Raw genomic sequence first — 26,968 nt, forward strand, 5'->3', positions numbered from 1 at the left:
GCAATTTTTTGTAAAGGTACCTGTGCCACTTTTCTGATGGCAAAATTAAAAGAGGTACCAGCCGGCTGAGTTATTTCCTGCTAATCTCCCATTTCCTTGCTGCCTAAAAAGAGAAGCCATATGTGATATCCTTCACCAATCTAAATGGTAAGTGCAGTCTACTTAATGTATACCTTGGGCATCCTGGGCTCCTGAGAACATGAGAGACACACTGAATCCACCTGGCTATCCACAGTATGGTGTACAAAGTGCCCTCTGCTGGCTGTGGAGGCAATAAACCCAATCTCAATGTCCTAATAATCCCCTCAACATAAACTTTTAGGATAAGAAAGAAGTTCCTGAGAAGAGCTTTTAAAACAGCAGCAACATTTATTTTGGGACCACCATATCATGGCATACCTAGCCGACATTCCTCGCCTGAAGGTGTAACGCTGTTGACTTCTTTCTATTGCTCTTGTAGATGTCTGATTCATTCTTTTATTGCTCTCTCTGTCTCACTTTGATGCTGTGGCATTGTTTAATTTGCTCTCACTGCTTGTGAAATGAGCGATATTAGAACATTTCATGATTGACTAAGCCGCTGATAACAATAGAAAACAACAAGCATGGAAAATGACTTTGAAAACATCAAAGAAAGTCACGGCAAACAGTAATATAGTCATTGATGCATCATTTAAAGACAGTCCTGAGCATCCTGCCAAAAGTGAAAGGAAATCTGAAGGTGCATATGTGTATGTGAAATAACATTAAGTGTCATGGAGTGCACAAACATCTGTGAGTGGGGACAGTTGTGCCAACCTTGGGTGTGATTTTCAGTGTGTGGAGATGATGGTGATGTGTGGGTGGTGTGGTCCCCGGACGGTGCAGGAGCCCGGCAGGGACGCCCAGGAGGACCAGAGGAGGGCTTGTGCCTCCTCCAGACCGCGAGGGGGCATCCGTCCTGGTTATGTTGGGGGCCTTGGGTACGGGGCTTGGAAGCCCAGCCCTGTAGGGACCCATGGCCACTGCCAGGCGGCGCCCCGATGCCGGAATATCCCGTGTGGTCCCCCGACCGGGACGCCCAGGAGGACCAGAGGAGGGCTTGTGCCTCCTCCAGACCACGAGGGGGCGTCCGTCCTGGTTATGCTGGGGGCTTTGAAGCCCAACCCTATAGGGGCCCGTGGCCACCGCCAGGCGGCGCCCAGGTGCCTGAGGAACCCTGGAGCCCAGCACTTCCGCCACACCAGGAAGTGCTGGGGGGAAGACGACAGGGGACACCCGGACGGCTTCCGGGTGTGCAGCCGGCACTTCCGCCACACTGGGGTGTGGCTAGGACTGATTGCCGGGAAACAGCTGGAGCCCATCCGGGTTCCCATAAAAGGGGCCGCCTCCCTCCAGTCAAGGCGGAAGTCGGGTGGAAGAGGACGGAGCTGGAGTGAGGACTGGAGGCAACCAGGAGAAAGAAAGGCACAGGACTGTGTGGCCTGGACATTGGGGGAATTGGTGCTGGAGGCACTGGGGTTGGTAGTGCATGATTAAAGACTTGTAAATATTGTAAATAAACAGTGTGTTGGGTGATGAACAAGATGTCCGTCTGTCTGTGTCCGGGTCCCAGTTCACAGTGGTTTATGCTACACTGCATGGCCAAAAGTAGATGGACACCCCTAAAAATGACAGAGTTTAACTGTTGCATTGTTAACAGGTGCGTTTAATGAAAACACAAAGCCATGCCATGTCCATTAACAAACACTGGCAGTAGAATGGGCAAAACTGAAGAGGTCAGTGACTTTAAATGTGGCACTGCCATGGAATTAGCCTGCGTTAATGGATGTTTGCAGCAAGAGTTCTCTGAACATCTTCAGTTGGCATTTCACTAATCTGTCACCATCTAGTCATAGTCATTTAGTGTTTGGGGACAAATTATCTATCTATCTATCTATCTGTCTATTATATAGTGCCTTTCAATATCTAGCTATCATAAAGTGCCTTTCATATCAATCTCTCTATCTATCTATCTATTATAAGAAAGACACAAAGAGAGATCATTAAGGTTTGGGGCATCTAGATGATCTTCATATAAATGAAAACTGAATAAACCAAAAAGACACAAAAATATGTTTTCTCAGACACAAGTCAGAATATCGACGGAAGCTATCAAGGAGGTAGAGATGATTTTCAGGTTAACAAAGCATAAGTGGTGGGATCAGGAGGACAGAAACTAAAAGTGATGTCATACGTAGTCTGTGCATCAATCAACTGTCTGTTCTCTATCTATTATATAGTGCCTTTCATATCTATCTATCTATTATATAGTGCCTTTCATATCTATCTATCTATCTATCTATTATATAGTGCCTTTCATATGTATCTATCTATCTATCTATCTATTGAGCCTGTTACAGATTTAAATAAATGAAGGTTCTTCCAGAATATTTACTTGGTTGGGTCTTTTGGGAACCAAAAATTGTTCCCCTAAGGCATTGCTCTGAAGAACAACTCTGGCAACTTTCTTTTTAAGAGTGTACTTAGATTTTATGAAACAGATTTTGTTTTGGGCGGCATGGTGACGCAGTGCATAGCACTGCTGCCTCGCAGTAAGGAGACCCAGGTTCGCTTCCCAGGTCCTCCCTGTAAGGAGTTTGCATGTTCTCCCCGTGTCTGCGTGGTTTCCTCCTGGTGCTCCGGTTTCCTCCCACAGTCCAAAGACATGCAGTTTAGGTGCACTGGCGATCCTAAATTGTCCCTAGTGTGTGCGTGGTGTGTGTGTGTGTGTGTGCCCTGCGCTATGGTGGCGCCCTGCCTGGGGTTTGTTTCCTGCCTTGTGCCCTGTGTTGGCTGGGATTGGCTCCAGCAAACCCCCATGACTTTGTAGTTAGAATATAGCTGGTTGGATAATGGATAGATGGATGGATGGATTTTTGTTTAGACCATTCTTCCAGATGATAAAACTTATTTTTGGCCTTGTTTATTAAAGTTTCTTTTCTTTGTGAAATTTCAGTATTATCTTTGTATGATTATTTTAGAAACCTTGTTAATTTTTCTGTTTACTTATACATACGCTGCCCTCCATAGTGTTTGAGACAAAGACACATTTTTCCCTGATTTCCCCCGTCTGCTCCACAGTTTAAAATTACAAATCAAACAATTCTGACTTTGTGATTAAAGTGCACACTGCAGACTTTCATTTCAGGGAATTTGCAGACATTTTGGTCACACAACACTTTTTCTACACAGTCCCTCCATTTCAGGGCACCATGATGTTTGGGACAGTTGGCGTCACAGGTGTTTGTGATTCCTCAGGTGGGTTTCAAGACTTCATAAGATACCACAGTTTGCTTCTGCCCTTTGAAGTCTGGAGCTACCATTGTTCAACATGAGGACAAGAGCTGTGCCAATCAAAGTCAAAGAAGCCATCATGAGGCTGGAAAGCAAGAATACAACCATTGGAGACATCGGGAAAACCTTAGGATGAACGAAATCAAATGTCTGGGATATCATGAAATAGAAAGAACACACTGGTGGGCTCAGGAATCACAAAGGGACTGCTAGGCCAAGGAAGACCTCCAGTGCTGATAACAGAAGAATCCTCACTATGGTAAATAAAAACCCCCAAATGCCTGTCTGACAGATCAAAAACAGTCTTCAGGGGGCGATGTGTGTGTGTGTGTGTGTGTGTGTGTGTCAGAGACAACAATAAGCAGAAGACTCCATGACCAGAAATATAGAGACCACAGTGCAAGATGCCAACCACTAATTAGCCAAACCAACAGGACAGACAGATTACAGTTTGTGAAAAAGGACTTAAATGAGCCTGCAAAATTCTGGGAAAAGATCTTATGGACAGACAAGACCAAAGTGAGGAGATGAAAAGGAACTGCCTGAGATTCAAAGCAGACCACCTCATCTGTTAAACATGGTGGTGCTGGGGGTGTTATGGCTTGGGCATGTATGGCCACCACAGGTCCTGGCACACTTCTCTTCACTGATGATGGAACTGCAGTGAATTCTGAGTTGTGTAGAAACATCTGATCTGCTCAAGTTCCAGTCAGTACCTCCAAACGTATCAGATGGAACTTCATCCTACAACAAGATAATGAGCCAAATACACTGCTGAGACAACACAGGAGTTTATCAAAGCAAAAAAATGGAAAATTCTTAAATGACCAAGCCAGTCACCTGATTTAAATCCAAATGAGCAGACCTTCCATATGCTGAAGAGAAAACTTAAGGGCACAAGCCCAAACCAAAACAAGCAGGAGCTAAAGATGGCTGCAATAGGGGCTTGGCAAAGCATCACCAGAGAAGACCCTCAGCACCTAGTGATGTGTGCGAATCGCAGACTTCAAGCAGGCATTGCATGCTGGGATATGCGACAAAGTCCTCAATATGACAATGGCTTTAATAGACCTGCATTGCTGTGTGCCAAACATTATGTTGCCCTGAAATGTGGGTTCATGTAATAAAAAGAGTAAGTGCAAATCCCCTTAAATGAAAGTCTGCAATGTGCACTTTAATCAAAATGTCTGAATGGTTTGATTTGTCATTTTAAACTGTGGAGCAAGAGGGGACATCAAGGAAAGATAAGTCTTTGTCCCAAACATTATGGAGGGCACAATATTTCTAATTGAAATATTGAAATGTGGGTTAGTTTATTGGGTGTATATTTTACAATGACTTGTTCTCTCCCCCTGTTAGGAGATCACAACGATATGCAAATTGGGTGTGAAGAAGAGGCCTCTGGTTGGCTGCTGCCAAATCACTGCTTTGCCGCACCAGTACCAGTCAAGGTCTCCGGGCTTTCTGCTTTATAATATTTCAATGCACATTATCATCACTGAGCTCATTTTCTAAATAGCTTTTAAATCATGGAGATGTTAGAAAGTATTAAGAGTGTGTGACTGGACAGATATGCATATGGATGCAATTTTGTGAAGCTCTGTGTGTTTCAGAGAGAAGGCTTGAGATACAGAAAAGAACCCCACGCGAGGAGAAGTTCACATTTGTTATTTTGGCCATCAATCTAAATCAGAGAAGGTTCTTATACTTTCAGTAATTGCGTTTTAGGTTGCTCTGCCTTTTTCGTGTCAGGTGGGTGTCACCTCATTAATAAGCCATTTGCAGGCTATTTAGGAAAGTGTACTGCATGCATCACTGACATTTGTTAGACAAACGGGAGACATGTGAGGTCTGCAGCCAGTTTCTTTTTTTCTTAGCGGTGTTACAAAATCAAATGGTTAAACTCATCTCTCTATTATTAAAAAAAAATCTTGGATATAAGACGTGATTTTCTCGAAGACAGTTTCACGTCCCGCGACACAAGACTTTGTGCCAAGACATTTAACCATGGCCAAGGGGCTGGAAATTAAAGGGAAAAAAAAGAGAAGATGACAAAGTAGAACGTCATAAGGAATTCAAAAACGTTGGCGTGATACACATGCAGAGCAGGTTAGAGATAATGGAAGTACGAAAATTCGAAAGTCTGGCATTGGCGCAAACAAAGGGAAATTATTACTCGGTGAAATAACAGAGCAGCGAAAAGAGATCGAATATATTGTTCGGATTTAATATTTTAGGCGGGGACTTGTAGATCGTCTAATTTATGTTGTCATCAGGGAAAAGTAGTGTTTCTTCCCAATGAGGAGGCGTATCCACGAGAATTAAAAGATGAGATTGTTGTTGTCCCCGGACAGTTACGCAGGGACTTTTAACATGAGATTCTTTCAAGTCACGCCCTAATTACAACTATTTTTAAATAAGATCACGGACGTCTAAACTCTCAGTCGTGTAAAGGCTTTTATCAGACACACGTCCTGTGCTCTCAGCTCTTATAAATACTTTCTAGATGACACATCAACGACTAGGTGAAGAAGAAAGAGAAGCACTTGCAGATCACGCAGCACGGCAGCAGTAAGCCAGCAGCTGATTGCTGTATTTGTTTCCCATTGTTTTACCGTTTAAGAGCAGGTTTAAGAGGAGCAACCGCGTCTCCCTAAGGTGCGTTCAGTCCACCTCTTCACAACGCGAGCGGAAGAGACACAAAGTGACTGGCAAGTAAAGCTGGCCAGAAAGAGTGGGTCGAGCAAAGCATGCAGGGGGCACAGCCCCCTAGTTGTTGTTATCATTATTATTATTCTGAGGGGTGTTCAATAATTTATCTAACCGAGTATGAAAGAAAGTAGCAAGCATGTTGAAACAAGTCTGGTGAGGCTGTAACAGCTCTCAAGGTTGTTGAAGCACAGTTGTGGCTCAGTGCGAGTCTAACACTCCAAGGAGATCAGGAGAGTCTTCTTGCAAATCAAGTAAGAAAATGCTAGATATGGAGGTACGTTCAGTGATAAAATTTCTCACAAAAGAAGGGAAAAAGCCAAAGGAGGTCCATGAACGCTTGACTGCAGTTTATGGTGAGTCTGTCCCATCATTCAAGCAGTTTAAGTGGGGTAGAGAGTCCATTGAAGATGACCCTCATACTGAATGACCCTTAGAAGCAACTTCCACAGGAATGTGCCACAAAGTCAAAGATTTCATTTTGTCAGACAGACAAATTAACGTTTCCTGAATGGCTGAGGAATTGGGCATCTCGGCAGGCACAGTTTGTAAAACAATTCATGAAAAGTTGGGCATGTCAAAGGTCAATTCAAGATGGGTTCCAAGAATGCTAACGCCGTGTTAGAAGGACACGAGGCTCCAGTGCTGTCAGGAGATCTTGGAGATGCTCCGTGAAGACCAAGTGAATTTTTTTTCATCGTTTGGTGACTGGAGATGAGACTTGGGTCTATCACAGAGATCCTGAGTCCAAAATGGAGTCAATGCAGTGGAAGCACAAGTCATCGAACCTCCCCCACCCCCGACAAAAAAAAAATGTTCACGACACTCATGGTAACTGTCTTCTGGGATATCGAAGGACTTTTGCTTCTGTAGTTCATGCCACACAATACAACCATAACCGGGGAGAGTTAAGCCAAAACAGTGATCGCTTTGCGGGAGTTAATCGAGAAGAAAAGACGAGGAAAACTCAGAGCAGGCATGCTGCTTCTTCATGACAATTTGTCGGGTTCACATGTCACCTCAATCACAGGCTGCCATCTGAGAATGTGGGTTCCATCAGCTGAACCATCCACCCTACAGTCCTGAACTGCAGCATATGGAGCTATCAGGAGACTATACTGAAAAATAAAACAGAAATTCTTTGAAAACTCTTTTCCTTCCTACTGAGGTAGACAAATTATCGATCTCCCCTCGTATTATGACACTTCGTGATATCGTATATATAAACGTCTATGCGTGGAAGTGTGTGTGTGTCTGTCTGGGCCAGAAGTGCGAGGCTATAGCATGAAGCTCAAAGAGCCAGCAAGGCTACAACATTAAGCTCGCTTAACAACTAATACACAAGTGAGGCACGTGCATCGGCAAAAGAAAACCTCCAAGGAAAGAGACACTCGCTTAGCCGCTAATACACAAGTGAGGCGCGCGCATCGGCAAAACAAAACCTCCGAGGAAGGAGACACTCGCTTAGCCGCTAATACACAAGTGAGGCGAGCACATCGGCAAAACAAAATCACTGAAGAGAGAGAAACTCGCTTAGCCGCTAAGCTAACACACAAGCGAGGCAAGCACAATGGCAGAACCAAACCTCTGAGGAGAGAGATGCCCAGATTAGTTCCTTTCAATTACCTGACAGCTCTAAATTTCAATTTTTTTTCTGACGATTTCAATAGTTTCTAGGACCCTGGGCGTTTTACAGCATGGACTTACACAGCTTGTCTTGAAGACCTCTTCAGGTCCTTTTACTCTGAGGTCTAAAACAGAACAGTTGTTTGAATTGCTGTGGACTGGCACCACAAAGCTTGCCAGTTTGAATGTTTGCATTGTGGTGAACTTCTGGCGGTCAGTCACGAACCTGCAATGGCTGGTCTCCTTACAGCGAAACCTAAACAGGAGAACTGCATTAGTCAGCCGCACAGAGACCGTTAACTGAACACTGTGAGCGGAGCTCTCTTTCTGTCAGTCCCCACGTTTTTTTTTTCGCCGCTACACTCCAGACGTCCACAGAGCAAATCCTGTCCTCGTCGCCAAGTGAATTGCCATAAAGCATCTCAGTTGAAAGGTTTGCGGTGTGGTGAACTGTCAAACCTGCACAGTCTGGCTCCATGTTGGTCTCTCTGTCTCTGCATACCATGCTGACTCAGTGTCTGCCATTTTCCATCCTTGGGTGACCACCTCGATCGGCAGCCACGTTCAGACTGTCCATACTGCCTGCTTCTGACACTAAATTCAAAAGCCATGCAGGAACAAAGACCATGCTGGACCAGAAACCAATAAACATAATAAGAACGAGAGCCACCCGGTAGCTTATTATCAAGATGTATTATTTCAGCAGCACACCTTGTGCTCTGCTGTTTTGGGATATTATCTATAACACACAATAAACAAGTGTGTAACTTTATCTCCTTTGACTCTTCTGGTACTCTGATGTCTAATTCCCTGGAGTCGAATGTGGTACTACAGCAGCAGTCAGCCCTGATAATATGGCAAGAGATTGAGATTTGCTACATAATAAAGAGTCTAAAAGGGAAAATAAGACCGCTTTAGGACCCTATGACGAGAGAACATACCTCCCATGGTCTTATGAAGTCTGGTCTTCAGTGGCAGTGAGGTCAGCTCACCCTGTTACAATGTTTGATTCCCGGTTGTTATCAGAAGTGTGTGATAATCAATATGTGTCCTTGTGCCTTAATTTGCTTTTGTTCTCAACTCACCACCATTGGGATGAAAGCAGGCGCTAGTCCATCGCATGCCACTCGTATTGCTATTTTTGTTCAATTGTTGGCTGACGCCTTTATCCAAGGTGACTTACAAGTTCAGTGCAGGTTATGACTGATTAGTTAGGGCACAGGCAGGCTAAGTGACTTGGTTAGCGCCACTGAAAGAAACTGGAATTGTGGTGCAAAGCCTTAACAAATGCCAGCCTACATGTGCAGTGCCTGAAAACTGTCACTCCCTTGGAGGCTATCACAGATTATTGTTACACGACACTGAATCAAAGGACATTTCATTTGGCTTGTTTGACACTGTTCATCAAAGTGAAAACAGATCTCTGCAAAGTTGCTCAAAATAAAAGACAAAGAACATTCAGTCTCCACAGGTTGTATCCTTAATGCCAAACTAAAGGGTACTGTTTATACAAAGTATTACTAGAGGGTATAAGAAATCACTCAGCTTTGACCTGTTCTTAATTTGCAGTGAGCTGATTAGCTCAAAACAAGCAAACATCTGCCCTTCTCTGATAGCGCAGCCTGCCATAATGCAAAGATGACAGACTGGAATGATAATAACGGTTATGGACTCAAAACAAATATTTGAAGTCAATAATTAGATATTTGAAGTATTTGAGTAAGAAGAATACAACATTCATTTAGCGTTTCTTATTACATTTCTCCTTTAAAAGACACAGACTAAAATAGCAATCTGTCCTTTTAAAAAATAACATTTACTCAGATGTTACAGTTATGGGGAGCTAAAACCAATCTCATCGGCACTCGGGTGCAAGGAAGGAACAAACGTGCAGTCGCTCACAGGGGGCCAGCTTAGAGCAGCGCTGGGTGACACTGCTGACTCCTAATGCAATAACGCTAACACCACAATAGTACTAATGATACTTAAACGAATAGGAATACTCACGATAGTAACAACAGTAATACTAATAATGACACTAACACTAATAGTAATACTAATACTAATACTAGTAGGAATACTCATGATAGTAATAACACTAATAATGACACTAACGCTAATAGTATTAATAATACAAATACTAGTAGGAATACTCACGATAGTAACAACATTAATACTAATAATGACACTAACGCTAATAGTATTAATAATACAAATACTAGTAGGAATACTCATGGTAGTAATAACACTAATACAAATACTAATAGTTGTTATAATGGTAATACTAAAAGTACTAATAATACTAATACTAATAGGAATACTAATAGTGCAAAAAAGCAATGATAATACGATTCTAAATACTTATAGTACTAATAATACTGATAGTAATGATAATAGTACTAGTAATACTAATATTAATAACACTATTACTAGTGCTAATAGTACTAATACAAATACTAATAGTTGTAATAATGTTAATACTAAAAGTACTAATAATACTTTCTCTAATAGGAATATTAATAGAACTAATACTAATAGTGATACTAAAGGCAATAATAGTACTGATCCAAATTACTAATAGTACTAATAATGCTAATGCTAAAAGTACTAATAATACTGACAGTAATGATAATAGTACAAGTAATATTAATACTAATAACACTATTACTAGTGCCGATAGTACTAATTGTACTAATAATACTAATACAAATACTAATAGTAGTAATAATGCTAATGTTAAAAGTACAAATAAAACTAACACTAATAGGAATACTAATAGAACTAATACTAATAGTGATACCAAAAGAAATAATATACTGATCCAAATTACTAATAGTACTAATAATGCTAATGCTAAAAGTACTAATGATACTGATATTAATGATAATAGTACTAATAATACTAATAGAGCTATTAGTACTAATACTAATAACATCAATACTAATGCTAACAGTCCTAATAATAGTTATAGTACAAATAATATAATACTAAAAGTACTAACAATACTAATACTAATGCTAGTAGTAATAATAATAATGTTAATGCTCATAGTACTAATACTAATAATCCATCCATCCATTTTCCAACCCGCTGAATCCGAACACAGGGGTCTGCTGGAGCCAATCCCAGCCAACAAGGCAGGAACCAAGGACACACACACAAACACTAGGGACAATTTTAGGATCACCAATGCACCTAACCTGCATGTCTTTGGATTGTGGGAGGAAACCCACGCAGACACGGGGAGAACATGCAAACTCCACGCAGGGAGGACCCAGGAAGCGAACCTGGGTCTCCTTACTGCGAGGCAGCAGTGCTACCCATCGCGCCACCGTGCCGCCCAATACTAATAATACTAACAGTAATACTAATAATGATACTAATTACAATAGTACAAACAATAGTAAAAATAATACTAATACTAATAGTACTAGAAATACTGATATTAATAATACTAATAATGATACTAATACCAAGTACTAATAACAGTAATGCTAATATTAATAGTAATACTAAAATCAATAATAATACTAATACAAACACTAATACTAAAAGTACCAATAATACTAGTACTAATATCGTTGTTGAGATAGAAACTGGCCCTGTAGCCACTCTAATTTGGATAAGAGTGTTAAAAAATCCATACTTAACTATCTATTGTTTCACCTCCTTAATTCATTTCTCGGTTGACATCTTGTGACTCTGCTTTTGATAAGTGGATGTGGAAGAGGGATGAATAATAATATTAATATCCATTACTGAAATTGGGTTAAGCGTCATGTGGATGATAATAAAGAAAGGACGAATTCTGTGTGGAATCTGCCAATCGGAAAGATGAAATCCCTGTCTGCTTCTGCCCAACAGTGCACACCTTTCAAAGTCGGCTCCCTAGCATCAATAAAATGATCTGTTGACCTGTGAAAAAGATAAGGTTGCACCCTATTGGGAAGTTGAAAAAGAGAGGGAGAGGCGTGAAAGCCGCATGATGAGAGATGGTGGTGCTGGCTGAGGTTCTTTGCACCGGCGCTTTGTCCATCAAGCAATAACCTCAGTAAACGGGGACCCTGCTGGTTTGTCAGGTTTTTTTTTCTGCTTGCTGTGCAGACTTAATTTACTCTACTAAACAATAATAAATGTATTTCTTCTTCTACTTATTATTATTATTATTATTATTATTACTACTTCTATTACTAATTACGACAGAGTGGGATGGTATGTACCACTGCTGCTGCTTCACTGGTCCAGAAGACTGAACCAGTCATCGACTGTGCAGAGTTTTCCTTTTCTCTCTGTATTTGCGTGGGATTCTCTTTCATTTCTACTTCCATCTAAAAGGTGCTCATGTTAGATTAATTGATAACTCTATCTACTATCGATTGACTCAACTAATGATTTGGTTTCAGTTTGCTCTAAAACTAGTTTTACAGCTGCTCATTTACATGCCATTGTGTTTTGGTTTTGAAGACTCCACCCTGCTCATGAATATTAATGAGTTACCATAGAGTAGCAAAACACTTAGAAATATTCACGATTTTTTTGCAGCATAATATAATGTTAATCACTAAGTGGCAGCAGAATACTCTTCCAATCATTATCTGGGCTTAGCACTGTGCATTGGATTATAACTGCTTAACGCACGAGACCCTCGTGCTTAACCGTAATGAATTTGTATTCCAAGTTCAAAAGACACTAAGAGTCAATGCCTAAGGGATAAGGAGGTTAATATGACACCCCGAAATCGTCACTCATGCAGAAGAAGGCCTAACATTAGTTCAATGTGGATCACCTGTCTGGGATTCCAATTGATTGTTGTATAAATTCACCTCATTTGAGCTGAGTCAGTATGGTGGTCCAAGAACACCACAATCAACTCTGTGAAAAGCACAAGTCAGGGTATGGATACAAGAAAACATCCAAGTCACTGAATATTAAGTTCAATTAATCCAATAAGATATGGAAAGAACAGGGCGCAGATGGAAATGTGCCTAGAGCAGGCTGTCCACAAAAAAAACGGAGTGATTGTGTAAGAAGACGAGTGAAGGCGTCCACCAGGACCCGTCAGAGAACACTGAAGGAGTCACAAGCTACAGACACTCAGAGTGCCATCTACTTCACACTGATTTGAAGGGGGTGAATATTTGTATAATCAAGTATCTGATATTTTATATTAGTGTAGACTATTGTCACACACGTGCACCTGAGGGACAGCTTAAAAGCACTGCTAGTGGTAATTCCTTACCGATCCACAAGATGGCACTGTGTACTAACGCCTTTTTGGGCTCAGTGTTGGGGCCGCTGCTATTTTTAATAACTATAAATGATTTAGATAGGAATATAAGTAACTAGCTGGTTAAGTTTGCAGAGGATACCAAGATAGGAGGATTAGCAGATAATTTGGATTCCGTTATATCATTACAGAAGGACTTGGGTAGCATACAGCAGGGGTCCCCAACTCCAGTCCTGGAGGGCTGCAGTGGCTGCAGGTTTTCATTCTAACCCTTTTCTTAATTAGTGACCAGATTTTGCTGCTAATTAACTCTTTGCCTTAATTTTAATTGATGCACAACTTAAGACTCAGGCCCCTTAATTATTTCTTTTTTCCTTAATTAGCAACCAAACAATATTAAGACACAAAATGATCCAACTCATAAACAACAACCTGCATCCATCACACAATAACTGAAAATAAAGAAATGTGAAGGCCTCAGTAATGTTGATCTGCTCAGGTCCACAAAACATTTTGACTGTGCTCTTTAAAAAAGAAAATCAACCGTTTTGGAAATATCTGCCATGGCAGAATGAGCGCCACGGAATTAAATAATGGGGTTATTGAGCAACGAGAATTGGCTTCAAATTAAGAAACTGAATGAAGTGAAGTTGGTTGGAGTTTGAGGCTCCAACTTAGTTGGTCATCTGTTGGCTCACTTCACATCAAATTTATGATTAGGTGCCATTTAAGGAAAAAAAAATCAATTCAGCGATCAGAGTTTCAAGAAAAGTCGATAAAAATAAAGGAAAAAAATTAATTAGCAAGAAAAACTGGTCATTAACTAAAAAAAGAGTTAGAATGAAAACCTGCAGCCACAGTAGCTCTCCAGGACTGGAGTTGGAGACCGCTGGCCTACAGGCTTGGGCAGACTTGTGGCACATGAAATTTAATGTCAGTAAATGTAAAATACTATACATAGGAAGTCAAACTGTGAGGTTGGAATACACAATGAGTGATCTGAAAATCGAGAATACACCTTATGAGAAGAATTCATAGTGTCATAGTGGACTCTAAGCTATTGACTGCCAGACAGTGTTCAGAAGCCATTGAGAAAGCTAACAGAATGTCAGGTTATATAGCGCCTTGATTTGTGGAGTACAAGTCACAGGAGGTTCTGCTCAACCTTTATAATGCACTGGTGAGGCCTCATCTGGAGTAATGGGTGCAGTTTGTGTCTCCAGGCTACAAAAAGGACATAACAGCAATAGAAAATGTCCAGAGAAGAGCAACTAGGCTGATTCCAGGGCTACAGGGGATGAGTTAGGAGGAAAGATTAAAAGAGCTGAGTCTTCAAAGTTTAAGCAAAAGAAGATTAAGAGGAGACCTAACTGAAGTGTTTAAAATTATGAACTGAATTAGTCCATTGGCTGCGGTGGGTTGGCACCCTGCCCAGGATTGGTTCCTGCCTTGCGCCCTGTGTTGGCTGGGATTGGCTCCAACAGACCCCCGTGACCCTGTAGTTGGGATACAGTGGGTTGGATAATGGATGGATGGATTAGTCCAGTGGATCGAGACTGAGACTTTAAAATGAGTTCATCAAGAACACGAGGACACAGTTGGAAACTTCCATCCATCCATCCACTGAATCCAAACACAGGGTCACGGGGGTCTGCTGGAGCCAATCCCAGGGCACAAGGCAGGAAACCAATCCCGGGAAGGGTGCCAACCCACCGCAGGACACACACAAACACACCAAGCACACACTAGGGCCAATTTAGAATCGCCAATCCACCTAACCAGCATGTCTTTGGACTGTGGGAGGAAACCGGAGCACCCGTAGGAAAGCCACGCAGACACAGGGAGAACATGCAAACTCCACGCAGGGAGGACCCGGGAAGCGAACCCGGATCTCCTAACTGTGAGGCAGCAGAGCTACCACTGTGCCACCGTGCCGCCCCAGTTGGAAACTTGTTAAGGGTAATTTTGCCGAAACATTAAGACATTTTACTTCACACAGAGAACCACAGACACATGGAATAAGTGACCAAGTCATGTGGTCGACAGTATTTCAAAACTCGACCTGATGTTACTTTGGAAGAATTAAGTGGACAGGACTGGTGAGCTTTGCTGGGCTGAATGGCCTTTTCTCGTCCAGAGTGTTCTAATGTTCTTTTCTCTTCTTCCCTCTACAGACCAGATGATTGACAGCCTGACCTCCTCTGATGTCACTTCCGGTGTACGCCAACACCCTCCTCCACCAGACCCGCCTCTTCCTGCCTGGCTGTTACAGTATTTAACCAGAAGTGTCACCAGTCTGATCTGAGCCTCGCGTCCTTAGTGACGTTTCTTTTGCTGAAAAGCTACACTTGTTTGTTTGCCTTTATAACATACCGGGTGTCACCCCACCTCTTTATCCTTGTCTTGTCCTCTTTTACACCCCTTAACAGAACACTACTGCATGTTCACTTTGACATTAAAGAGTCTTTTCATGCTGACCGGTGTCAAAAAAAAAAAAAAGATGAATTAAATCCACTGGGATTCAACGTTGTATAACAAGAGAAAAAAAAAAATGTGAAAACTTCCAAGGGGGTGACGACTTCTACAGGCTCCGCAGATAAATGAATCTACATTTCTATTTTCTCCGTCTCACGCTAGCAGACGATGCGATTGAACCTGAGATTTTTGCAAGGAGAAATCTTGCATGATTTATTTTAAGCACACCCTCCTGGTGATTTATAACCTCGTAAACACTACAGTCACTTTAATCAATGGCCGCATGTTCCCACTGTGTTCTTGCAGGCTATTTTTAATTCTACTTACATCTCAAGAAGTACACTGAGATGCTCCAAGTATAGCAGCTCCTTTCACTTTTCCTCCATAACTGAGTATTATTATTTCTGACCAGTCGTACTATGCTGGGTGTATAGACGATGCCCCCTTTTCTGTCGTGGTGTCGACTCTTTCATCAATCGCAGGACCCCCAGTACAATCATAACTGGCAGCTGCCATTTCGGGCTGCGTCTGTTTCATCTTGTTGAATTATGCGTATGACGCCAGTCAATAGCTCATCAAGATTCCCGATACAGAGGATGTTGCCACTTTTATCCTAGTTAATAAAAGGGACGGAAAAGCAGAAGAAATGAAAATTGACAGTCGCTTTAAGGTACAGCAGTATTAGCTTATCGGAAAGCCGGAGTGAGTTTCGAATGAACTTAATGCGTCTTTCCCAGTTTGCTGCGTGTTCATGTTTTTCAATGGCCCCTATCCCTTTGGGTCCAAACGTGCTGTTGATATGGGTGGGTTCCTACAAGTACTGAGAGTTCTGGAATATTTTGGAATGTTTCCAGTGCTCCTGTCATTGGTGGTGGTGGGGGTTGGGTGGGCGTGGCCTTTGAGGTTGTGACCTATTAATCACGATGTGACTGGAAGGAAGTTCAGCGCAAGATCATATCTGTATCCGAGTTTACGGATTCAAAAGAAAAAAGTGGTTTGGTGGCATTGTGCAGGTTGATTTGGGTGCATGGCTGATGGCGCATACACGTGTAATCGTGAGCAGGTCGGTCAGGTGCCTCACCTCGGAGGTAGCGGCGTATCACACCTGAGACGAAACAGGTCAGAGGATAAAAGGAGCCTGAATGTCAAAGAGAGGGACAGAAACAGAAATAGAAAGAAAGAACAGAGAGAGCGAGACGGAGGTTTAAAGGGAACAGGAAGCAAAAGAGGCGGTAGGATCGGGAGACCCCCACGATGTTGAGTAAGAAGAGTATAGGGGCGATGCTCGGGGGGCTAAAGAGGGACACTTCAACTGAGCCGATGATGGCAGCAGGGGCCAAAGTTTGTGAGGAAAAGCTGGCTGTGACTGTCACTTTGGCCTCTCCTCTGCTGTAAGATCCCATGTGGGGTACGCAGAGAAGACTCGGTTTTAGAAAAAATGCCCCAGGGGCTGAGTTATTATTTATTTTTATATATTTTTTTTTTTTATGGGACAGTTTCCTGCCTGCCAGAAGGTTGCCGGGTCAAATCCCATAAACGCCAAATGTAACACTACTCTGTTGGGCCCATGAGCAAGGCCCTTAACCTATAATTGCTCTGTCCCGGGTATGACATTAATCTGCATCTAGACCTGCATGTAGACCCTCTAACCTGAGGGTAGGTGGCAGAATTGGCACTGCAGCCACCATAAATAAACCTCCAACTGTTACATTCCTTCTGAACTAGTGATTAGTGTCACCTTCTGCATGGCTGCACTCAGGTCCTAATCTGATATCCTGAGTTGGTTTGTCATGTGGTGGGTGCGGCAATGCATTGTATCAGTGCCTGCCACCTTTGTGAGGTACATTACCTGCATTGTGAGGGAGCACAGGGTCCTCATTGTTGAGGACACGAGTGGCTGGACCAGGCCCATGTAACACCTGGCTGCGGCAGATAGATGGGTGGGACTGAACCGCATGTCTGCCTGGAGGGTTGCCAACCGGGATCCCGAGCTGTTTCATTGTGTGGTGGGTGTTGGCAATGTGCTGTACCAGTGCATGCTCCCTGGCCTGACCTGACCTGCCCATCCTGCCTACGATTTTAACCTCACTTTAACGGATTATTTATTAAACTGTTTTAACCTCCACATTCACTCATTTTTGTTGGTTTATTTATTAGAAGAACATCTTGAGATGCTCTGCACTTTGGAACATGGTGTTTTTTTTGGATTGAATTTAATAAAAGCACTTGTCCCCTTTACACCTACCCCTTGCTGTAAGTGTGTGTGTCCTCATTTGCTCAGCTCACCTCGGTCTATGACTATCAACAGTTTTGGGTTGGAAGCAATCACAGAGCATGGACCATCACACGTGCCCATACTATTTTCTTGTTTACAACCTTCTGGTTTAAAAACCTTTGCTTTTGATATTTTCAACTCTTTTGATTCTTGTCTCTTGACTGGTGATTTTGGTTGCTGTATTCTTGAACTCCTCTTTTTTTCAGTTTCTTCTCTTAGTTACTTTATAAAATCTTTCTTTCCATTAGGTGGCCACAATAGTCACAAGTGAAGCTGAGAATCTGGATGACTCACAATTTCCGTTGCACCTGAATGAACAGTGAAAGATCAAGATGTGAGTGACGTGGTAGAATAGAGGAATGAAACCCGCCTGGCAGCGTCCTCTGGCTTCCTGAGTCTTGCGCAGTTCATTCCTGGGTGGGTATTGCCATCTTCTTCTTCTTTCGGCTGCTCCCGTTAGAGGTCACCACAGCAGATCATCTTGTTCCATCTCCTCCTGTCCTCACCATCTTGTTCTGTCACACCCATCACCTGCATGTCCTCTCTCACCACATCCATAAACCTCCTCTTAGGCCTTCCTCTGTTCCTACTGCCTGGTAGCTCTATCCTTCTCCCAATACACCCAGCATCTCTCCTCTGCACATGTCCAAACCAACACAATCTCACCTCTCTGACTTTGTCTCCAAACCATCCAACCTGAGCTGACCCTCTAATGTCCTCATTCCTAATCCTGTCCCTCCTCGTCACACCCAATGCAAATCTTAGCATCTTTAACTCTGCCACCTCCAGCTCTGTCTCCTGTGCCACCGTCTCCAACCCATATAACATATCTGGTCTCACTACCATCCTGAAGACCTTCCCTTTCACTCTTGCTGATACCCGTCTGTCACAGATTACTTCTGACTATCTTCTCCACCCACTCCACCCTGCCTGCACTCTCTTCTTCACCTCTATTCCAAAATGCCTGCTACTCTGTACTGTTGATCCCAAGTATTTAAAATCCAAAAATCATCCAAAATGATTCCAGTTTCCAATACTACCACTTACAGTTGACCGTGTAATATCCAGCTGGGTTGAAATTTCACAAACTGCCTTATTGGAAATGTGGCATCCTATCACAGTCAGGGCCGTCTTAACTGCATTATAGGCTCCTGGGCAAAGCAGTGCACTGGACCCCTCACTCAGCATTCACAACATTCATAGATTGGCATGGGGCCCCTATGATCGTGAGGCCACCTTGCAAAAACGGCCCAGTGTGCCAATGCATTAAGAAGGCCCTGATCTCAGTACCACGCTTAAAGTCAGTTAGCTCTTCAGCACGACCCATTTTTGTTTCACGTGTTTGTCAATGGAGACTACATGGCTAGCTGCCTGTGGCAACGGGTCTGACTGAAGTACCAGCAATTAAGAGGTGGGTCCCGATACGTTTGTCCATATGGTGTATTTCAGACCCATGGAGACTTAAGGCTTCTCCAGACAGATACAAGGCACGAACTGGACCCTAGTTAGAGCAATCTCGCCTCTCCGACTTTGTCTCCCAACCGTCCAACCTAATGTTCTGATTTCTAATCCTATCCATCCTCATCACACTCAATGCAAATCTTAGCATCTTTAACTCTGTCACCTCCAGGTCTGTCACCTGTTTCTTGGTCAGTGCCACCGTCTCCAGACCATATAACATAGCTGGTCTCACTGCCGTCCTGTAGACCTTCCCTTTCACTCTTGCTGATGCACGTCTGTCACAATTCACTCCACCCACTCCACCCTGCCTGCACTCTCTTCTTTACCTCTCTTCCTCAATCCCCATTACTCTGTACTGTTGATCCTAAGTATTTAAACTCATCCACCTTCACCATCTCTATTCCCTTCATCCTCACCATTCTCATTCACACACATGTATTCTGTCTTGGCGGTCCTACTGACCTTCATTCCTCTCCTCTCCAGAGCAGATCTCCACCTCTCCAGGGTCTCCTCCACCTGCTCCCTACTCTCACTACAGACCACAATGTCATCAGCAAACGCCATCATTCTTAGAAAACTTTAAAGACCTTTTAGAAGCTTAAGGCTCTATGACATGGAGGGTTTTGTTCCTATTCCTATTTACTGTTAGGCCTTTTGCTCTGAAAGCTCTTCTTTCAACTTCTGAGTCCTCCATCCCGGCTGCTATCGTTATTCCCACTAATTGCTTGTGTGCCCATGTCAGGGTTGGCTGGCGCTCCACGTTTCTGCCTCATTCCTTTCTTTCTGTTTCCGACCCAGGCGTGATGGATAAAGGGATGCTTTTGCCGATCTCTCTTATCGATTTGAGCGCTATAATGAGCAAGACATGTTTTATAAACAAATTGCTAATCAGCCCTGTTTTTCTGCGTTTCCCTGGATGTTGCTCATTCTGAAGAAGCGGCCCTGCCAAAACAGTGATGACGGTTTGCAAATATGTTAATGGATTAACAGGAACGGCTTACATTCTCTGCGAGTTAATTAAAAAAAATAAAAACTGTTTCTCGGCTAATTAATGGAATTTTTCTTACCTTCAAGTTAATTTGCAAACAGAAAAAAATGTGTAATAAGAGAAAGAGAATAAATAGAAATAATCCCGAAACCATATGCCCGCTCTAAGGAGCAAATATAAAAGTCAAGCAACCTGCCAAAATAAACTAACTGTTTTTAGAAATTATTAATCATAAATAATTCTTTACATTTATATAGCACTTTTCTCACTCCTCAAAGTGCTTTACATAGTAAGTGGGGAGCCACTTCAATCACCACTAATGTGCAGCATAATGATGCGACGGCAGCCATTTTTGTGCCAGTACACTCGCTGCACATGAGCTGTTAGATGGTGAAGTGGTGAGAGAGAGAGAGACAATTACAGACAGGGGATGATTAGGGGGTCCAGAATGACTAGGCTGAGGTGGGCAATTTATCCAGGACATCAGATTACCCCCTACTGCCCAGGGATCTTTAATGACCACAGAGAGCTATAACCTCAATTTCATGTCTTATCCGAAGGACGCCACCATTTTTACAGCATAGTGTCCCTGTCACCGCACTCTGGCATTGGGACCTACATTTAGAACACGGGGTAAGCGCCCCCTGGTGGCTTCACCAGCACCTCTTCCATCAGCAACCCAAGCTTCTCCTAGATGGTCTCCCATCTAAGTACTGGCCGGGCCTGAACAGGCTTAGCTTCAGGTGGATGACCTATTCTGAAGTGCAGGTGCTATGGCTGCTGAAAAGGAAATGATCAACCCTGCCACCTTTGTCATTTGTAGCTCCTTTCTTAAAGGATAAGCTTGGTATTTTTCAAGTCAAAGTTATTTCTTTACAATCCTGGTATACAGTTGTGGTGAAAAGTTGACATACACTCATAACAGACTGTGATGTCTCGTGCCAACAGCCATGAGCAGGGCCATCTTAACAGTATCATACAATACAATACAATACAATACAATACAATTTATTTTTGTATAGCCTAAATACCCAGAAGTGCCGCTAAGGGCTTTTACAGGCCCTGCCTCTTGACAGCCCCCCAGCCTTGACTCTCTAAGAAGACGAGGAAAAACTCCCAAAAAAACCCTAGTAGGGAAAAATGGAAGAAAGCTTGGGAAAGGCAGTTCAAAGAGTGACCCCCTTTCCAGGTAGGTCGGGAGTGCAGTGGGTGTCAAAAAGAAGGGGGTCAATACAATACAATACACAGAGCAGAATAGAAGTAATCTTCAATACAGTATAAAAATAAAAATATTACAAGTACGGAGCCGAATTTAACTACAGAAGCCGAGAAAGGACGTACAATATTGTTATTTTTTTAACTTGTTTTCTCGAGATAACGGAATCATTTTATCGAGATCTTGATAAAACAAAAGATATTGTTTTCTCGAAATTATGAAATAATTGTATCTAACGTTTAATGTTTAGCTTATTGAAGCCTCATCCTGTTTGAAATGGCAGAAGAGCAGAACCATATTGATCAGCGCGTCACATTTTTGTTCAATCCAGGGCTGACACAGGCTGAAATATGTTTATGCCTTAGTTTAGAAAATAATAACGTTAGTATCCATCATTTAAGAAGATGTTTAGCAAGGCTTCAGCTGTATAGGTGTCGCAATCTAAGCAAGCCTGATGCCTGGAGCAAAGGTTAAGTTTTGTTTTCTCGAGATCGCGATAAAATGATTCCGTTATCTCAAGAAAACAAATTTTCTCTTCTCGACATCTCGATAAAATTATTCCGTTATCTCAAGAAAACAAATTTTCTCTTCTCGACATCTCGATAAAATTATTCCGTTATCTCAAGAAAACAAATTTTCGTTTTCTCGACATCTCAATAAAATTATTCCATTATCTCGAGAAAGTAAAGTTTGTTTTCTCGACATCTCGATAAAATTAGTCTGTTATCTTGAGGAGACAATTTAAAAAAATAACGATATTGCATGTCCTCTCTCGGCTTCCGTATTTAACAGATGATATCACATAATATGATTCTGATTTGTTTAGAGTACTGGAGACCTCGACCATCAAGCTGCCTACCCTTATTGGCCATTCCACAGCCGAGACAGCACTGGGTCAGCCAATCCGATGAAAGGACCCCTCTATCTGATGATCCCTGCGATCCTCCATCAGGGATGACTTTACCTTAAGGCAGGCAAAACAACTTAGTCCCAACAGCATTCTCAGCATTTCTGGAGCTTAGTAGAGCCAGATAACTATAAGAATCTTCACCAAGATGCTCTGAAAATGTCTGCTTTGTTTGGTTCTCCATACCTCTGTGAGTCTGACGTGAATGTCATGAAATGAGAGTTCAGAACAAGACTGGCAGACGGACATTGAAATGACTCCAGAAGAGCGAACCTAAGGGGGCTCCACTCCACCAGACACCTGCCTCTCTTGTTGAGTCATCTGACTAACTAAAAAAACAAATCACACCTGCAACTGGACATGTGAATAAAGTGACATGGTGACATGTGACAAAATGACAAATGAAGAAGTCAGATCTGTGGATTTGGAATTGCATTGTTTTGTTTTAATTCAATAGTGTGAGATACACTAGAAAACCCATACAGACATACAAAATGCACTTGCAGGTGAACTGAATATTTTTTGTGATGTTTTAATGCAAAATGTGATTTGTAGACAACAACATTTTGGAAATGCTCAGGCAAAACAAGCTTAATCGTTTTTTTTTAGGTTGAAATAAGCTATGAGAAGAAACATTAGAAAATATGAGTAGCTCTCGGCCATTTTCATTTTGTAAAAGCTGCTCTCAGGGGAAAAAAGGTTGGAGACCCCTGCTTTAGATTCTACACCACTTTGTCTGCCTCATCCTGGTCCTCCACCTCAGCTGGTACCAGCAGAATTGAACTGCCACCTCGGCTTCTCACCACTGTTTCCCAAGGTGCCTTGCCAACTCTTTAAATGCCACCATGCTGTGGATATGCCTTTATTCCCGTGTATTCCCTTCTCGGGACATCCTTCAGAATCCACACCACTTAGTCCACTTCATCCCAGTTCTCTGCCTCAGCTGGTACCTACAGACCCAAACTGCCATCTCAGTCTCTCAACAAGTAAAATGCTAACACTACAAATAAAGACATATCAAATTTTTGTCAACGTATGTGCAACATGCCATTCCACCACACCTGGATATCCAGTTTGGCCAGACAGCCATCAATAAGAAGACTCCTGATAGCTCTAAATTTTTTCCATTTCACAATTATCGAGACCACCGTTGCTCCTGGGAACACTCAAAGCTTCAGAAATGATTTTACACCTTTGCCCTGATCTCGGCCTCACCACAATTTGATCATGGTGGACTACAGAGAGTTCTTTGGATTTCACAGCTTGGTTGTTGTCCTGACATGCAGTGTGAATTGTGGGACCCTCTATACACAGGTCCACGTGTGCCTTTCTACACGACGTCCAGTCAATTCACAGGTGGACTCAAGGAGAACTGAAGCAAACAGGAGGCACCTGACCAGAATTTGGAGTGCCACAGCAAAGGGTCTGAATACGTATGTAAATGGGAGATTTCAGTGTTCTATATTTAACAAATTTGCACATCTTTCCAAAAACACTTTGTCATTTTGGATTATTGACTGCAGATTGAAGGGTGTCACGCATGGGCGTCGGAGGACTCCACTAAGGGCTGGGGAAATTTACACAATAACCCCCCAAGACGAGAGGGGGGCCTACCACTAACCTTTTCCTGTCCTTCTTCCCTCAGAGCTCCGAGAAGCTGCCTGGCAAGGGCACTTTAAACCTGCCCCTTACGGAAGCACAGCTATAAAAGAGATAGGCGTCTTTTGCCGGGAGACCGGAACGAGCCACACGGCGGAACATGTGACTCTCGAAAAGATTATTCCTGTGAAAGAAATCCCTGATCGGGATAACGCCTTGGTGCTATTTTCATTGCTTTTGTTTATTTTGTTTGTTTCATCATGTTGTGCCATCCCAATATTCTGACCGTTTCCAGTCCTTCCTCTGCCCGACCACAAGAGCAAAAGTGGCAAATGTGTATCTATTTGAAATGAAATCTACAACACAGCAAAGTGTGCAGGAAGTGATGGGGTCGGAGTACTTTCTGATTCCACTGTATCTTACCCTTATGCATTCACTCGTCTGTCTTTTCATCCATCCATTTGCTCACTACCATCTGTTCATCCTGCATTTACACATCCTTCCACCCTCTCATCCATCTACACCAACCGGTCCTGGTGGGGCCGCAGTGGCTGCAGGTTTTCATTCTAACCGTCTTCTTAATCAGTAAGTCAATTTTTGCTGCTGATTCACTTGTTCTGCCTTCATTTTAATTGACGTGACTCAAACCCCTTAGCTGTTTCTTTTTCCTTAATGAGGGGCCAAACAATAATGAGACACAAAACAAGCCGCCACATGACCAGCTAACCTGAAAATAAACAAAGGTGAAGGTCTCGGTCTTGTTGGTCTGCTCAGGTCACCAAAACATCTTAGAAAAAAAACAGAAAACCAACAGTCTGCTGTGGCAGAATGAGAGCAGCGACAAGTCCTGATATTCAATAACGGCTTTAATTAACAGCAAGAACTGGCTTCTCATTAAGAAACTGGTTGGAGTGAAACTGGCTGGAGTTTGACGTCCCAGTTTAGCTGGTCATCTGTCGGCTCGTTTCACGTCTCCTTTGTGTTTGGCTGCCATTTAATGAAAAAACAAATCAGTTCAGAGGACCGAATCTTTTTAAACAGGGTTGTGAAAAGGAAGAGAAAAGGAGTTAATTAACAGCGAAAACTGATCGCTGATTAGGAAAAGGGTTAGAATGAAAACCTGCAGCCACTGCGGCCCACCAGGACCGGAGTTGGACACCCCGATGTAGACCTTCACTTATCTATTTTCTGAAGCCACTTGTCCCTGGTGCCCCAGAATATATTTTAAGAAACCCTCATCACACTCGTTAATGTATGCAATGGCCATGGTGTCAGAAGCTCCACTCACTTCTCATTTTACTCTTATTAACCATTTCTCATTGCCACGTTAAGCTGAGATGCCCAACGCAAATTTATTACTTCATGATATACTTTTATTATCTTTTTTTGTAAAGCCCAGAATCACATGGGGATTGCCGCAATGGGATATATCCAAGGGCTGATTCACTAAGCATTGGAGCTGAGCAAAGGTGTCATCACGGAAGATGGCTGAACTAATGACTGATCACTGGCACCAGCGAGCAAAACAAGAGTCTGGGTCATGTGAGTCTCCAAAGCCACAGCGGCGCGCCCACTTGCCGTGCGCCAACTCCCATTCGGCGCTTCAGCAGATACTCCACATTAATCAATCACAATTGCTCGCTAATTCCACAACCAAAACCATTTACTAGGTTGACATATTGCAAGAGAATGAAGTCATGGCATTTCACAAAGCATCCTATGCTTGGGAGGAAGACAAATGGAAAGCTGACACGGAGAACAAAGCCAGGCAAGCCAGCAAAGAGTAGCATCAGGACACCTGTACGTGGAGATGCGCTAATTAAAGCGGCTGTAAACATCTCGGCTGCTAAAGACTTGAATCGCTTTACAGGGAAGCAAATAATGGGCCTGATGCACGCTGCCTTTGTGTGCACTGACTTGTGGGGTGGCAGCAGTTTAATTATCCATTTTGCCTCCTCATTTATTTAACGTGCACGTTAAATCCTGAAACCATGATGTCGTTACAAAGCCACCCCACTAGGAATGCCATGGTGCTGGCAATGAGATTAGTGGTCCCTTGCTGCATCTGGGCCCCTTGGCGACAGTGTCATCCACAACCTGAATGACAGGAGAGTGTCAGGAAATAAAGAAAGAGTAGCTGTGACAGAGCAGATTTAGGGGTCGGGTAAAGATGCCGTGCAAAAGAAATGGGGCTGGCGGCTATGCAGCGGTCATGGATTTAGGATTTAGACACTGATAGATCTGAGGTGGCACAGTGGGCTCATGAGGGCATGGAGATGCAAGGCTGAAATGAGGTCAGAGGAACAGAAAGAAAGAAAGAAAGAAAGAAAGAAAGAAAGAAAGAAAGAAAGAAAGACCCTTGAGAACACAGGATCAATGTATCTTTCTAGCTTATTGTGCCTTACATAGCTAACTTACATATGTATCTATTGTATAGTGACTTTCATATCTTTAAATCTATTCGATATATAGTGCCTTACAAACCTAAAAATCTTTGTATCATTATACTGTATAGTACCTTTCATATTTATCAGTCTATTGATTGTACAGTGTCTTACTTAAATAACTACCTATGTATCTATTATATAGTGCTTTTCTTTTCTATCTATCTATCTATCTATCAATGGGATATATAGTTTCTTACATAAATAACTACCTATGTATCTATTATATAATGCCTTTCATGTTTATTGTCACACAAGTGTGCATAGGAGGCAGTTAAAGGGTCTAAATGAGAGTAATTCCAAGCCAGACCAAGGGGTGGCAGAGTGCACTGACTCTTTCTCTCACTTCTCTGCAGACCAGTTATGGGAAATTCCACCTGGCCCTGATGACGTCACTTCCGGTTACGAGCCCAATGATGACATCACTCCCTCTGCTCTTTCTTAAAGCCGCCATGTTTGTGGCACAAAATCAGTTCAGTTGTGGACTCCCATCTGTCCAAATCAGTACCTTAATTATCCATTTGTAGCCAGGAATAATATAAGGATGGCTGCCTCAAACCTTTTTTTTTTGTGGTTCTTTTGTCGTGCTTATGATACTATCTATCTATCATATAGTGTATTTTATATCTATCTATCTATCTATTGTGCCTTTTATTGTTATCTATCTATCTATCTAATAGTGCCTTTCATATCTATCTATCTATCTATCTATCTATCTATCTATCA

The 26,968-nt window shown here is 42.6% G+C and overlaps 1 protein-coding gene across 1 annotated transcript in view; it reads right to left on the reverse strand.

Annotated features, from left to right (window-relative positions):
• igsf21a (immunoglobin superfamily, member 21a) overlaps positions 1-26,968 on the reverse strand; it is a 777,574-nt gene that overhangs the window by 418,157 nt on the left and 332,449 nt on the right. The gene's annotated exons all lie outside the window — the stretch shown is intronic.

The sequence above is a fragment of the Polypterus senegalus genome, chromosome 6, assembly GCF_016835505.1.
Source record: "Polypterus senegalus isolate Bchr_013 chromosome 6, ASM1683550v1, whole genome shotgun sequence".
In the NCBI taxonomy this organism is placed as follows: Eukaryota; Metazoa; Chordata; class Cladistia; order Polypteriformes; family Polypteridae; genus Polypterus; species Polypterus senegalus.